The sequence below is a fragment of the Pteropus vampyrus genome, unplaced genomic scaffold (genome assembly GCF_000151845.1).
Source record: "Pteropus vampyrus isolate Shadow unplaced genomic scaffold, Pvam_2.0 Scaffold351, whole genome shotgun sequence".
NCBI lineage: Eukaryota > Metazoa > Chordata > Mammalia > Chiroptera > Pteropodidae > Pteropus > Pteropus vampyrus.
The window spans coordinates 313,885-327,664 of record NW_011889132.1 but is presented as its reverse complement, the minus strand read 5'-3'; the positions used below and the strand labels follow the sequence as shown (position 1 = coordinate 327,664).

General features: G+C 33.5%; 1 protein-coding gene across 1 annotated transcript in view; it reads left to right on the top strand.

Moving 5' to 3' along the window:
- The window catches only part of IL1RAPL1 (interleukin 1 receptor accessory protein like 1), a 1,273,836-nt gene that overhangs the window by 1,125,459 nt on the left and 134,597 nt on the right, over positions 1 to 13,780 (top strand). The gene's annotated exons all lie outside the window — the stretch shown is intronic.

The following is a 13,780-nucleotide window of genomic DNA, read 5'->3' as shown; positions in this document are numbered from 1 at the left end:
GGTCTGTTTCTCCCTTTAGTTCTGTTAGTAATTGCTTTACATATTTTGAGGCTCCCTGATTGGGAGCATAGATATTAATAAGTGTTATTTCTTCTTGGAGCATACTTCCCTTTATCATTATGAGGTGTCCCTCAGTATCTTTCTTTATCTTTTTTTTTCTAAAGTCTATTTCACCCAATATTAGTACTGCTACTCCCGCTTTTCTCTGAATGCCGTTTGCTTGAAATATTGTATTCCACCCTTTCACTTTGAGTCTGTATTTGTCTTTGGAGCTGAGATGTATCTCCTGGAGGCAGTATATGGTTGGATTTTGTTTTTTGATCCATTCTGCAACTCTGTGTCTTTTTCTTGGTGGGTTAAGTCCATTTACATTTAGGGTGATTATTGAAATATGAGGTCTTCTTATAGCCACTTTATCTTTTGCTTTCTGGTAGCTCGGTGTTTCCATTGCTTCCTTGTCCTTGTATTTCTGTTTTCTTTATTTTGGTTGGTTTTTGTGGTTTTCCCCTTAATATGTATCTTAGGTATATCTTTTTGATAAAGTGAAACTCTTACCATTGTATATTGGTCCTCTCTATCTTTAATAATATCTTTACCTTCAAGTCTTTTTATGTATTATTAATATAGTTAAGCCTGCTTTATTTTGTTTGTATTTACCATATAATTTTATACTGTTCTGTATACTTTTAATTTAAATATGCCTCTTATAAAGACATTTCGATGAATTTGAATTTTTTGTTCCTATCTGACGTTGTTTGTTAACTAGAACTTTTAGTTCATTTTTAATTGTAATAAGTGGTATTGGGGATCATTTCTACCATATTTTGGGTTTCCTATTTGCCTAAGTTGTTTATATGTTATTTTCTCTGATTTTTCCTTCTTTTACATCGATTGAGTTTGGGAGTTTTATATTTGATTTCTGTTCTTTTCATGATACCCTAGAAAAGTCACTATTATATGATTAACTTTTAGCTTTATATTTATTCTCCTTCAGAACAAAGTAAAAACTTTAGAAGATTTTATTTCTGCTGCTTCTGTCAATTTGTTATTGCTTCTCAGTACTGTAATCATCTTTTTTCCTTCATTCATAAAAGGTGCAATGTTATTGCTTTATACAGTCAACGTTTATTTAAATAGATATTCACTAGAATGTAAAGCTCTATGAAGGCAGGATTTTTTGTTGTGGCAATCGTTTAATGCTATACCTCAAGCACTTAAAACAGAACCTACCACATAGCCATTGCTCATAAATATTGAACCTGTTAATTGAACATACCAAAGTATTTAACACCTTTTTTTCCCATCATACGTTTCTGCATTCTTCCACGATCATTTTCATTCTGCCTGAAGAGTAATTCTTTACAACTTCCTTCCATGAAGGTCTTTTGGTACCAAATACAATCTGTTTCTTTGTTGTCTCAAATGTTAGTGGTATTTTTCTTTTGCTTATGAATAATACTTTAATGGTTATTTAGCTCTGAATTCTTTTCAGCACAGTGAAATATTATTTCACAGTCTTTTGACTACATTGCTGCCTGAGAATTTGGTTGTCAGTTGAATTGTTGTTCTCTTGAAGGTATTGTCTTTTTTTCTCTTATTTTAAAAGTTTTCTCTTTGTATTTAATTTCATATTTCATTATACATACCCAGCAGTGGATTTCTTTTTATGTATCCTTTTTGAGAGTCATTAATCTTCTTGAATGTGGGAATTGATATCTATTGCCAGTTATGGAAAATTCTCAGATATTACAACTTCGAATATATGTCAGCCCCATTCTTTCATTCTTTTTTTCCTCTTCTTATGGAACTCCACTTAGAATAAGATAAGCTTTCTTGCTCTAGTCTCCATATCTCAAATGCTATTGTAATTATTCAATTATTCAATCCTTGTAACCACTCATATTAAATTATTTTATTTTTATTTCTAAGAGTTATCATTTTTTATTTTTAAATCTGCTCAGTCATTTTTTGTAGTCTCTTGAGATATATATATATTCAACCCCTTCTTTATAACATATTAAACATACTTTATATTCAATTTTTAATAATTTAAATATCCCAAGACTTTGTTAGAATCCTCTGTCTGTGTTTTCTGCTGGTCCTCACATTGTGTTTGCTGTCATTTTATGTGAGTGTGCTGCTCATCTAGAAAATGCAGTCTAACATAGAGTGAAACAGATCTGACAGTGATTCTCTTGGTAGACAGGGTATGTGAGTGGTAGGAAAAGAGAGTGGGAAGAAAAGTGGCATTACCAAAGGCACCAGAAAACTTTTGAAAGTGATATATATGTTCCTTATCTTGACCATGGTGACAGATTCACAGGCATGTACATATGTTAAAACTTGTCAAATTTTATATTTCATGGAATTTATTATATATTAATTATACCTCACTAAAGTTGTTTTTAAAAAGTTAGATACATAAATACCAGAATCTTAATAATTGACAGTCTTCTATATGCTAAATTCATTGATAATTTTAGTTCCACCTTTCTCATTTTTTTTGCATATTGAAAACGTACCCTTGGACACAGAGATTTCACATTTCAGAATATTCAAAGCAAGTTCTCAGATGAACAAAAGATCTCATACAAGCTTATGAATTACAGTGTTGTTGATAAGAAAAACAAAAGTTTAGAAGCAACTTAAATACTGAATGGTAGAAGTTAGGTGAATGGATTGTGAAACATATATAATGGACTATAATATAGGCAAAATCATCTGGGGATGGCATCTTGTTATAATGTTGACTAAATAAAATAGCATAAAACCAAATTGTTTACACTATAATAACAATTTCATAAAGATTCAAAGACAGTGAGAGAAGGTGAACCAAAAGATTAGCAATTGTTAATTACCTTTGGAAAGTGAAATTATGAGTAATTTGTATTTTCCTTTTATGGTTTTTTTGCATATTCCAATCTCTGTCATTAATATGCATTACTTCTTTCATAAAGAAATATTTTAGAAAATGACTAAAAGGAAGTTTCCCAAATAATTTTTCTTTTATCTTTCAATAAGATGGCTTTTAAAGGAATCCTCTCATAGAAGATTTCAAGCACGTCAAGAGAATTGTTCAAAACTGCTGAGAGTCTTATGGTGAATGTGACAGGGTTATATTCCATCTTTTGACATGTTCATCATTAACGTTTCACTAGTCCCTAGCCTGTCTGAACAGAGAGATGAATTCATTAGAGAAGGGTAAATAAAAAAGTGATTTTCTCTCTAAATTAATATAATGACACACTTTTGTGATGAATTTTCTAAATCATTTTAGGTTATAACTTCCTTTCTATGAGTTCAATTATCTTTGTCATAAAAAGCCTTTTTTACCGTAGACAACCTTTACCCATTTTTCATAGCCTAATTTAACTATAAAGCTGTTAACATCTCATTTTATAGCTGATGATAAATCGCCTTTTAACCTATTTGAAATTTTTGAAATTAGGTGGTATAATATTCATAGATATAACCTTACCAATTATGGGGGGGGGTGGAAAAACCCTCAAAAACATAAATGTGGTTTTAACCTTGAAACTTGATGAGTATTTGGATAAGAAAGAGATGAGCCATTTCATATATTTAAATTCCTCTAGACTCCTAGTTCTCTGTCTGTCACTGTTATGATTAGTCCTTCTTAACACTAATCTAAATGTGTGAAAAATGTGTGTTCCTTATTGTTAGTGACTCAATAATATTTTAGTCAAGAATTGCATAATCTGAGAAAGTTTCAATAATAAAGAAAATTCACATTAGCATTTCTTGGTTATTTATATGCATATGTGTTTCACACCTTTCTCTTTGTAGGTAATCAAAATAGTGTGAAAATTTAGACAGGCTTGCAACAACAGTGTATTTTATTCTAAATCTCTTAGAAAAGGTCCCTAAAATTAACCACAAGTGGGCACTATATCTTATATTTTAAATGAATACCTTCTAAACCTCTTTTTTATTTTACCATGCCACCTATTAACCAAATGCCAAAATTCTGACATAAAATTGTAAATAACTTGTAAAACCAAAATAAGAGAAACTTTTAAAAAATCAATTTGCTTGGGACTTTATTTAAGCCATTATTTTCTAACATTTTACCAACTCGTTTGTATTTGAATTATCAATAATGCATTTTCTTACACTGACTACTTTTTTTAAATGGCATTTAATCTACCTCTTTTTCCTCTTTTCTGACATTTGCTCTACCCCATGATTGCTGTTGTATTTAACACTGAGCAGGTGTCTCAGGAAACAGTCCAATATCATCTTGTAAAAGAAATTCTGCAGTAGCCTGTATATTAATATCATTTATCCTTCTGTCTTGTTATCAAAATAATGTGAAGGGTTTTTTTTTTTACTCTCAAAGATCTCTCTCTCTCTCTCTCTCTCTCTTTCTCTGTCTCTTTCTCTTTCTCTCTCTCTCCCCCCCTACACAGACACACACAGACACACACACACACATACACACACACACACACACACACACACACACAATCTCAGTAGAACAGCAAATGTTAATTTGAGAAACTTAAAGTCCTGCTCAAGCATTTCAATTCCTACATGCTATGCTACTTCAAATATAGTTTGGAAACTGTGGAAGCATAATGAATTATCTCTTTCTTCCTGATTGCTTTTGCACACTAACTTTTGACTTGGAGGCAGTTTTATTTTATTTGCTGCACAATTAGCCTTACATCCAGTTCAGTTTCAAGGGTGCCTTTGGCTGTTTTGGTGGTATGTTCTGACAGCCTGTTGGCCTTGTAGATTCTAATGCATTTCACATTACTTATCTCTCAGTTGTCCAAGTATAATGGGGCTGGTGAATTTCCACTTGTTTACCAATTTTGTAGAAATGTTTCCAGTTAATCTGCATTGCATCCGTGGCATATTCTCCTGTGTTGGCAAAACCCTTATCTAGAAGGAGTATGGAATATAATGCTATTTCTTAACACATTCTCAGTAGTAAGTTGGCTTTAAATGTGCTGATGCATATAGCATATTTCTACAATGACGTCTTTCTGGGAAATCTCATTTAATTTGAGTTATAATCAGCAAAGATAACGGCAATAGCATAAACCCAAATTTCTCAGAACTTTTAAGAACAAAGATCTCAGACAAGTCATAAGAATTAAGATGCTTCTGGCTACAAGTAACAGAAATTCTAAACTCCAATTGACTAAGACAGTAAGGGACAAATAGTCCCACTTGACTGCAAATCCAAAGATGGGATGAGCTTCAAGGCAGGCTGATTCAGCAATGTCATCAAAGGCCCAGGTACTTTCTGTCTCTCTGCTCTGTAGTTCTAGGTATGGCTTTATTCTCAGCATAGTAGCAAGATGGCTGTAGCCGTCCTAGGCATCATATCTACTACATCCATTAATGTCCAGGGGACATTCCTACAGCTATCTCATAGAAGCAAGGAAATGTTCTCTTAGTCTCTGGAAGACTTCCCATTACACTTAAGATCAAAATGGGGTCATATGCTGGTTTTATAACCAATCATAGACAAGATTACCCTTAAAAAAATCCCTTTCAAAAAATCAGAGTTCAGTTTAGCCTGAGACATATGGCTACTTGGATTTGAGGAGATATCTCATCAAAATTTGGGTTCTAATACTACAAAAAAGTAGAGAAATGAATTCTGGGTAGGCAACAAACAATGTCTACTACCTGGTTTTATCATAATAATTGGACCCTGAAAAAATACAGAGGGACATGAAAGCTCCTGTGGCCAACTTGCTATGACCAGCATGTGTTTCTAAAGAAAGGTTGAGGACAAGGGAAGAGAACAATCAGATTGCCTATCTTTTTGCCTGAGTATAAAATAATTAATATAATTTCTTAGTGAGCATATACAGTAGTTCGGCTCATTCAAGATCCTTTCCAACCCCATTTTCCTGTTCTATAGAGATAGGAAAGTAACATCCTTGATTTCACAGCCTCTCTGTCAGTGTGGGCTGGCCATGAGCAGAGTTCTGGCCAGTGGAGATTTAGAAAGAAGTCACTAGAGCAGGCTTCCTTTCCAGGAAATAAATGTCAAATTTGGATATGAAGATTGGAAGTATAGTATCTGCCTTGAAACCAGAAAAATAAAAGTCACCTGTTTCCTTGATGGAGCAAGGAGATTAGGCTCTCAATGGCATCAGCAAGCTGCCATTTGAGCCCTTAATTGTTTACACCCAAACTTTTGGTTATGTGAGAAAGCGTAAGCTACAAATAGTAGCTGAAAGCGATACTAGAAAATATAGCGCATCCAAACTAATTATATAAATTTATTCATATTTTATCTCATTTAACCTCCTCTTGTTGTTCCCCAAATTAGAGAAACACCTCAAATAGCATATATCACAAATCTCTTAACTAATATGAATCTAGGAATACAACCAATCTCATTCTCAGTACCCGAGCAGAGACAACTATGGCTGAATCTCCAAGGCATCATTTGTATGTATAAAACATTGCGTATCTGAAGTTTCACAAATCAGTAGTCCTATTTGAGCCTGCGTGTCAGTTTTATTAAAACACTGAATGCAACTTAAGTGAAGAAAGAACAGTTAATTATTATCTTATCATGTAAACTGATCCTGTAATAGGTCTGAAAATATTAACATGCATGAATGTGGTTGTGTTCCAGCAAGCAGGTGAAAATTTATATTAAGAATACTTTGTTTAGCAGTAAGATAATATTTAAAGTGTTAACAGTCAAATAGTACACAGATAGTCCTTTCTTATTATATTCATTAAAAGTAAAAAATCACATGGATTGCTTCGAAAATGTAACTTTTGACTACATGCAACAACATGACAAAATACATTAGCTGGAGGCAAATTTGTTCTCCACCAATAAATATAAAGTACCTTTAAAATGCACCATTATAGGAAAAAACTATTTTTATTTTGGAATTACAAACTCAGCGGCTTTAATACCAGAGCTTCATTCCATTTGCCTCTCAACTATTCCTGCTGGGGCTTCTGCTACAGTCTATTGATATATATAAAGGTTTCCATTACCTTTGAAAAACAAAACCAGCAATCATTTTTCAAAAGACATTCATATTGTCAGTATGTATTGCTAATATTAAGAATTCATTATGTTACTTCATGCAGTGCACACACAAAACTACCTACTCATTAGGATAAACTTACATTTCCAAAGTGAAAAAAATAAAAGCTATTAAATTTAAAACAAAAAAAGTTCTTCAGTACAAATGTGATCTTAATTAAAGTTGGGACGAAGAAGTCCCTGTGAGATATTTTACCATGACTCTTATGTTAAAGTAAAGTTCTACTATATTTGGGATCTGGTTTCCATCAAAATACCTCACAATTATATAATCGCCAACAGGCAAAACAGTAATATAAAGACTAATCTAGGTAAATATGAAGGAGCTTTAATATGGGCAGTGTATTCTCCTAAGTAGCACCAGCCATTAATGTTGTATATAATGAAAAAGAGATGAAATGTTTAGGATTCAATAATATACTGGGGCATTTGACACTAATAGATGTATGCAAGATTCAAAGACAGTGACTTTGAAAATTTTTATATTACTATTTTTAGCAGTGTGATTCTTTTCTTTAAATAAGCACTTACAAGGAAGCCCAATGCAAAATACAGATAAAAACAGCTCTTGGTTGAAGCAGAGCTGGCATGTTTACAATCTGGTCTTCTTAGCTTGCCCATTCCCCTTGAGTGGTCCCTGAGGCACCTCTGCAGAACTATTACAACCCATCGTAGTCCTAATAACTGTACCTATTTTAGCTTCCCCATGGGGACATTTTAGGTGGCTAAGAATTGGGAAGGACTACTCTCCTGGGAAATAGGAAGTGTCTTGAGTTCCAAACTACACTTCATGCTGTTTCTTTAGTCCTCTTCGGACATCTGATTACTTGTATAAAAGGGAAGTCTTAGGGGGCCTTGGGGTTTCCTAATTAGAAGTTCCATCTCACACTTTACTGCTTTGATAGCTATATAAAGTTGATACTTCTATCAGAATACTACACAATAGAGATTTCCCCTCCTTTTTTTCTCTATTTTCTATTTGGACTTCCTTTTTCTCTTGTACCATATAGCATTGGATATTCTCCTAGTTTCTGTGTGTGTGTGTGTGCGTGCACACACGTGCATATGCACATGACTGCATGTGTGTGTGTCTGTGTGTTTCCTGAACTGAAGTTTACAATCCTCCAATTAGCTTTGGGCCAATTTTGAGAAGTCCATTGAGTTTATATTAATGTTACTCTAAAACATTGCTGGTGAAATTTATAAAAGCAGAGTGGACCACAGAAATGGAGTGATTGTGTGATTTTGTTGTATTGATCTGAGTTCCTTTAAGCAGAGAAATTAGCCTTCATGGCATACATAAGGAACCACACAAGAGGTGACACAGCCACAGATGCTGTTTTGGCAGACCAGCTACAAACTGAAACCAGTTCCTTATATTTCAAGCCACCTAGAGTCCCCTTTTATGCCTTTACTTCAGATTGTACACGTACCTGCATTTTTCCTGGTTAACACCTGGGCTTCTCTAGGATACACTAGGCTTTCTATACCAACAGTATATACTTAGACTCTGATTTATTAGGGTATAATCACTTAGGAAATAAGTGGCAAACTCAACAGGACTGCAGGGAGGGAACACATGATGTAGGTGTAAGAGGATCTGCCCAACTTGACCTATGGCCCTTGATAAAGCAACACAACCAACCAGAGGGTGCTCAGCAAGGAGCTGGGAGAATAAATTTCTTCACCTCATTTTTATCTCATTGTCTCTGACTCCCATTGACCATACCCAAACTAAAGCCAAAGTTGTCTCCTGGAATACAGAGGAGAATAAAGAAGGATTGCAAAGTGGAGGAATAAACAGAAAAAAAACTAGCACTCTTAGATATGCCTTTCTCATCTAAACTTTTTTATCTGGGAATTCCTAATATCAATAACAAAAGCTACTATTTATCTAAAACTTACCCTATTCTACTCTCTATACTAAGCATTCCATAAGCACTACTTTCGTTTCTCCCATCTAACAGCTTTAAAATATAAGTACTATTATTGTCCCCATTTTACCCATGAGAAGAGTGAGGATTAGAGAGTTTGAGTAATTTTCCAAGGTCTTACATGCAAGTAAATATTACGGCCAAGGCAAGAATCAAAGTGTGACTCTAAAGCACATGCTTTTAATCATTTTTGTGTAGTCTTCTATTGATACCCTAGTAGCATTCTCATTTGGTTTTTTATGCTGAAATTCTTGAATTCCTAGACTGCCTTCCTTTAAAATATAAGGTCAAAGCTATAGAGCTCCACTCCATATTGTCATTCCATTGTGACAAAATTTATGAGACAACCACAAAGCATTTGTTTTTCTTTGGTGAGAAGACGATATAACATATAGAAGTTTTGGGAGAGGACTCAAAAAGTTTAGTAATACCTTCAGATCTAAGTGTTTAGCAGTTAAAATAATGAATGGACAACTTTCCAGACTTTGAAAAAAATCTTAATTGTTATTCAGGCAAATAATAACATGACCCAACCAGTATTGTTCCATTAGTAACCAATCATTTCTCTCTGACTTGGATACCATAGAGAATGGATTTTGAAGTTACATTCTTTCTTAAAGTGTAGGTTTATTTTCTTCAGGTCACTTACAAGATGCCACTTATTTATGACAAATTTCTATTATGACATGACCCATGTCATTAGCCTGGGTCATTAAGAGTCTAGACTCAAGTTCATTCTATTCAAATGGTTAGGACTAGATCTAGTTAGAAAATTAACTTTTTAATGTGTGAAAATATTTTCTACAGCAATAATGACTTTCATTTTTAAAAGAGAATTTCTTTATCCAAAGATAATCATTTTTCTAAACTAGAACAGACATAATCTTATACCTTAAGCATTTCATTCACAGCACTCCAGCTTTCTGTTGAATTATAGTAAAAGGTAGGATGGCTCTGGATGGGACTTCATTTTCTGGTGAGAGTAAGTTGACATTGATCTGAATTATTTTATATACTGTCGAATATGCCTTCCAATTTTCAGCAATGTGTGTGTGTACAACATGTAAGTATCAGAGAGAAGCAAAGTTACTTTAGTAATCTTTCAACTCCTGGCTTACAGCCATTCATATGGAAACCAAAAAAATACTTCAACTTTTTAATATTTATTATTCTTATTTTTAGCATCATTTAGAATAACAATTTGGATACTTAATCCAGTGTTCTAATTCTCATTCAGGTTATTTGAAATCATGTGAACAAAGCTTACATTGTCAAGAAATACATTTAATTATTAAGAGCTTTCAATAAATTCAGATTAAAGCATGTGTGTTAAATATTTGCACATGATATCACTTATATTTAGGATATAAATCTAAAAGCAATAAGCAAACATGGCAAACAAACAGCGACTCATGGACATGGACAGTAGACAGAAAGTGGGGGAGGTAGATGGGATAAAAGGGGACAAATCTGTGGTGACAGAAAGAAATCTAACTATGGGTGGTGAATGCACAATGTAATATATATATGACTTACTGTTGAATTGTACACTTGAAACTTACAGGATTTCATTAACCAATGTCACCATAGTAAGAAAATAAATAAATAAAGATAAAGCTCTATCGGATTTTCAGACAAAAAAAATATTTGCAGAAAAGTAGTGCATATAGCCAAGCATGTGAATATTGTATTATTAAAGAACTAATTGACAGTAGAAGTTTACCAGATGTGAATCAGAGAGATAATCAAATCATTTACATAAAAAATGTATATATGCAATTGACATAAAATAAACTTTAAAAATTTGAAAACTTCTTTTGTCCATTTAAAAAATATACATTTTTTTCATTTTTATGTCTCCATCTATAACATTTAGATATTAAAGTTTAATCTAGTAAAATCTTCTTTCTGAATAGTTTCCTATTAATTTATCATGTTATAAACCAGAATTTATGTTATTGTAAATGAGCTACGCACTTATGTATTCCACATATATTCTTCAGCACCAACAATGTGCTTGACATTGTACCAGACAGTGGGAAGGCAAGGATTAAATTTTATTCAACTTGGCAGTATCCATAAAGTCTAAAACATTGCTTTAAATGGTATTGGTGCCCTGTAAATATTTCTCAAAAGAATGAAGACAAGGTTCCTGACTTTGGGGAATTACACATGCAGATAATGGCAATGCTTTGCTACAGTAAAAAGATAGTTCTGATATTTATAGAGCTCAGAAGAACTGGTGGAAGGAATGAGAAGTTTCCATGGAGGAGAGATATCATGACTTAACACTTAAAAGGTGGGTAGGAATTTGATAAGTAAATATGGTAAGAGAAGATAGTGTGGTCAAAGGCACAACTTCAGAAATGAATAAAGTATTCATTTTTTAAGAATGAAATATAAACCAGTTTGTACTTCAGGTAAAGGAAACAAACTTGGGAAGGTTGTGCATGTTTTCAAATGCAGGTTGAGAAGTTTGAAATTTGTTTGGCAATCATTGGAGTCCTAAGATTAAAGTGTCCTTTATGAAGATTAATCTAGCTGCAGTGTATGGGATGGATTATTGCAATGGGATGAAAATGGAGAAATCCATTGTGAGATGAATGTAATTATTCACATGGAAAGTAATAGTAGCCTGAATGGCCAAATCGTGTTCCTATATTTGAGACTGATTTTATTTCTCCAAAATGCTTCAAACTGTTGATAAGAGATTTCAAGACATCTCAAGTCTGAAGCAATCACTGTTACTCTAAAATACATGAAGCTACCACACTTCCTCACTTCTTTAGCATATCAGGCATCCTAAAATGTGGAAAACACTGAAACACAGTTGTAAATCTATTTATTTTTTCTTTTTCTTCTTTTTTTTTGCTGGTCTCCATCATATGCCCTCACTGGGAGTCTATTTAAACTTTAAAACACATTTTAATGAACCATGTTACATTTCCATAATATATGAGATTGGAAAAAGCTAATCAGAAGGTGACAGCAAACTATCAAAAAGCATAGGCCATTCCATGTAGGCACAGCAACACCTTAATACGTTCTGATGCTATTACTGTATTTTGGTAAATAATATTTCGAATGATGGTAGTTATCACAAAAAGTTTAAACTGCCTTTCACAAATTCTGTTAAAGAAGATTAGAATATTCACTGTTTTTGGAAACTGAAACCATGTGTATCTTGTTTTTTGCTTCATAACCAACACCAGTGTCTTGAAGAGTGAAAGTCTGAGAGGCAAATAAGGCTTTATAAAAAAAAAAAAGTACAAGTCTTAAAAGTCCATTCCAGCTCCCTAGAAAACTTATTTCTAAGGTAGAATTTAATATCAAATAATGATGAATGTTGAAGTGTCATAATTCCATATTTATGGAAACATTGTCTCTCCATGCATATGCCTTAACATATAATTTGAGATTAAAAAATTAAGGAACTTGATTTCATTCACTGTTATTCAAACTCCCTATGTTTGTTTGAATTTTTCTCTGAAGAACAGCTGCTCTAAAGTCCAGCCAACATTTCTTACATTGGGATAAGTACTTCTACCCAAAATTTTGATATCAGCAAAATTTGTTGTGTAGGGGTGTGTGTGTGTGTACCCAATCTCCCTTTTCTTTCTCGCTTCTCCAGATTCCCAATGTTCTTATGCTTACCATAAGTTTTAAACCTTAATGTGTATAAGCATCATTAGAAACAATTCTTTGAAATATGTATTCCTAAACCACCACTCCCTGGAGATTTAGATTCTACAGTGTGGGAAATCCAGAACTCTGCATTTTGGTAAGCATCACTAGGTGGTTCTGAGGCAAGGGTTCCAGGGATCATTCTTTGGGTGCCTATAACTTAATCCCTCTCTCTTTACTTGCATTGGATGTTATGGTCTTGACTTAAATAAGTGCTATTAATTATTTAATTTAATTAATGAGTAATGTCAAGCAATATGGATAGCCAGGAAATCTTCTCTACTGAATAAAAAAAAAATGGCGTGCCCAGCTAGAGCCTGATCCTTAGTAGCATCATCCCACCTTGGGAACTGCAGTTTTACACTGTCAACCCTGAGAAGTTTCATAGTAAGTGAAATGATCTAATTTATACCATGTGTTGACATATTTCCAAAGACAAATCACTTCCAAGGGTAGTATCTTTTATGCATTTAATTACACTTGTGTTCTGATACAATTCAAAACCCTGTCTACAAAGGCTGGCATTTATTCAGCTAAACATTTGAATGCTCCTTTGTTCATAAGGAGGAAAGCACAAGACTAATTTCTGTACAAGTAATTGCAGGTGCAGGTTAAGTTTGCAATCTTAAAAAAGGAAGTGTCTCAGTGAAGGGGAAATTAAATGAGAGGGTTAAGTGCATGACTTGGAAAGGATATCTGAATAACCTGTGATTTTCCATTTTGTTTCAGAAATAATCTTTCCTATGAGGTGGGGCCACATTACCAGCTGTGTTCCTCTTAATAGGAGGAAGTTAGGAACTAGAGTAAAGGGGAGGGAAAAAAGAAAAAATAGCCAAACAATCACCAACACATATTAAGTCTTTTTAAAGCTAGCAGGCAGCACGTAAAGATCTTCACAATAAAGGGATAAATAAAAACACATTGGGGGAAAAATAATGGAGTGCTTTTTCACCCAGTAAGGACAATCACATTCCATATTTAGTTCTCTCTTTCCTCAGTGTACTTTGTAATGAACGATCTCAGCTGAAATTTCAGCAGTCATTTTTGTTGTCAGAAATTATTTCCAGTTATACAATCTGATAAAGTGTCTCTGACATTAATAAGA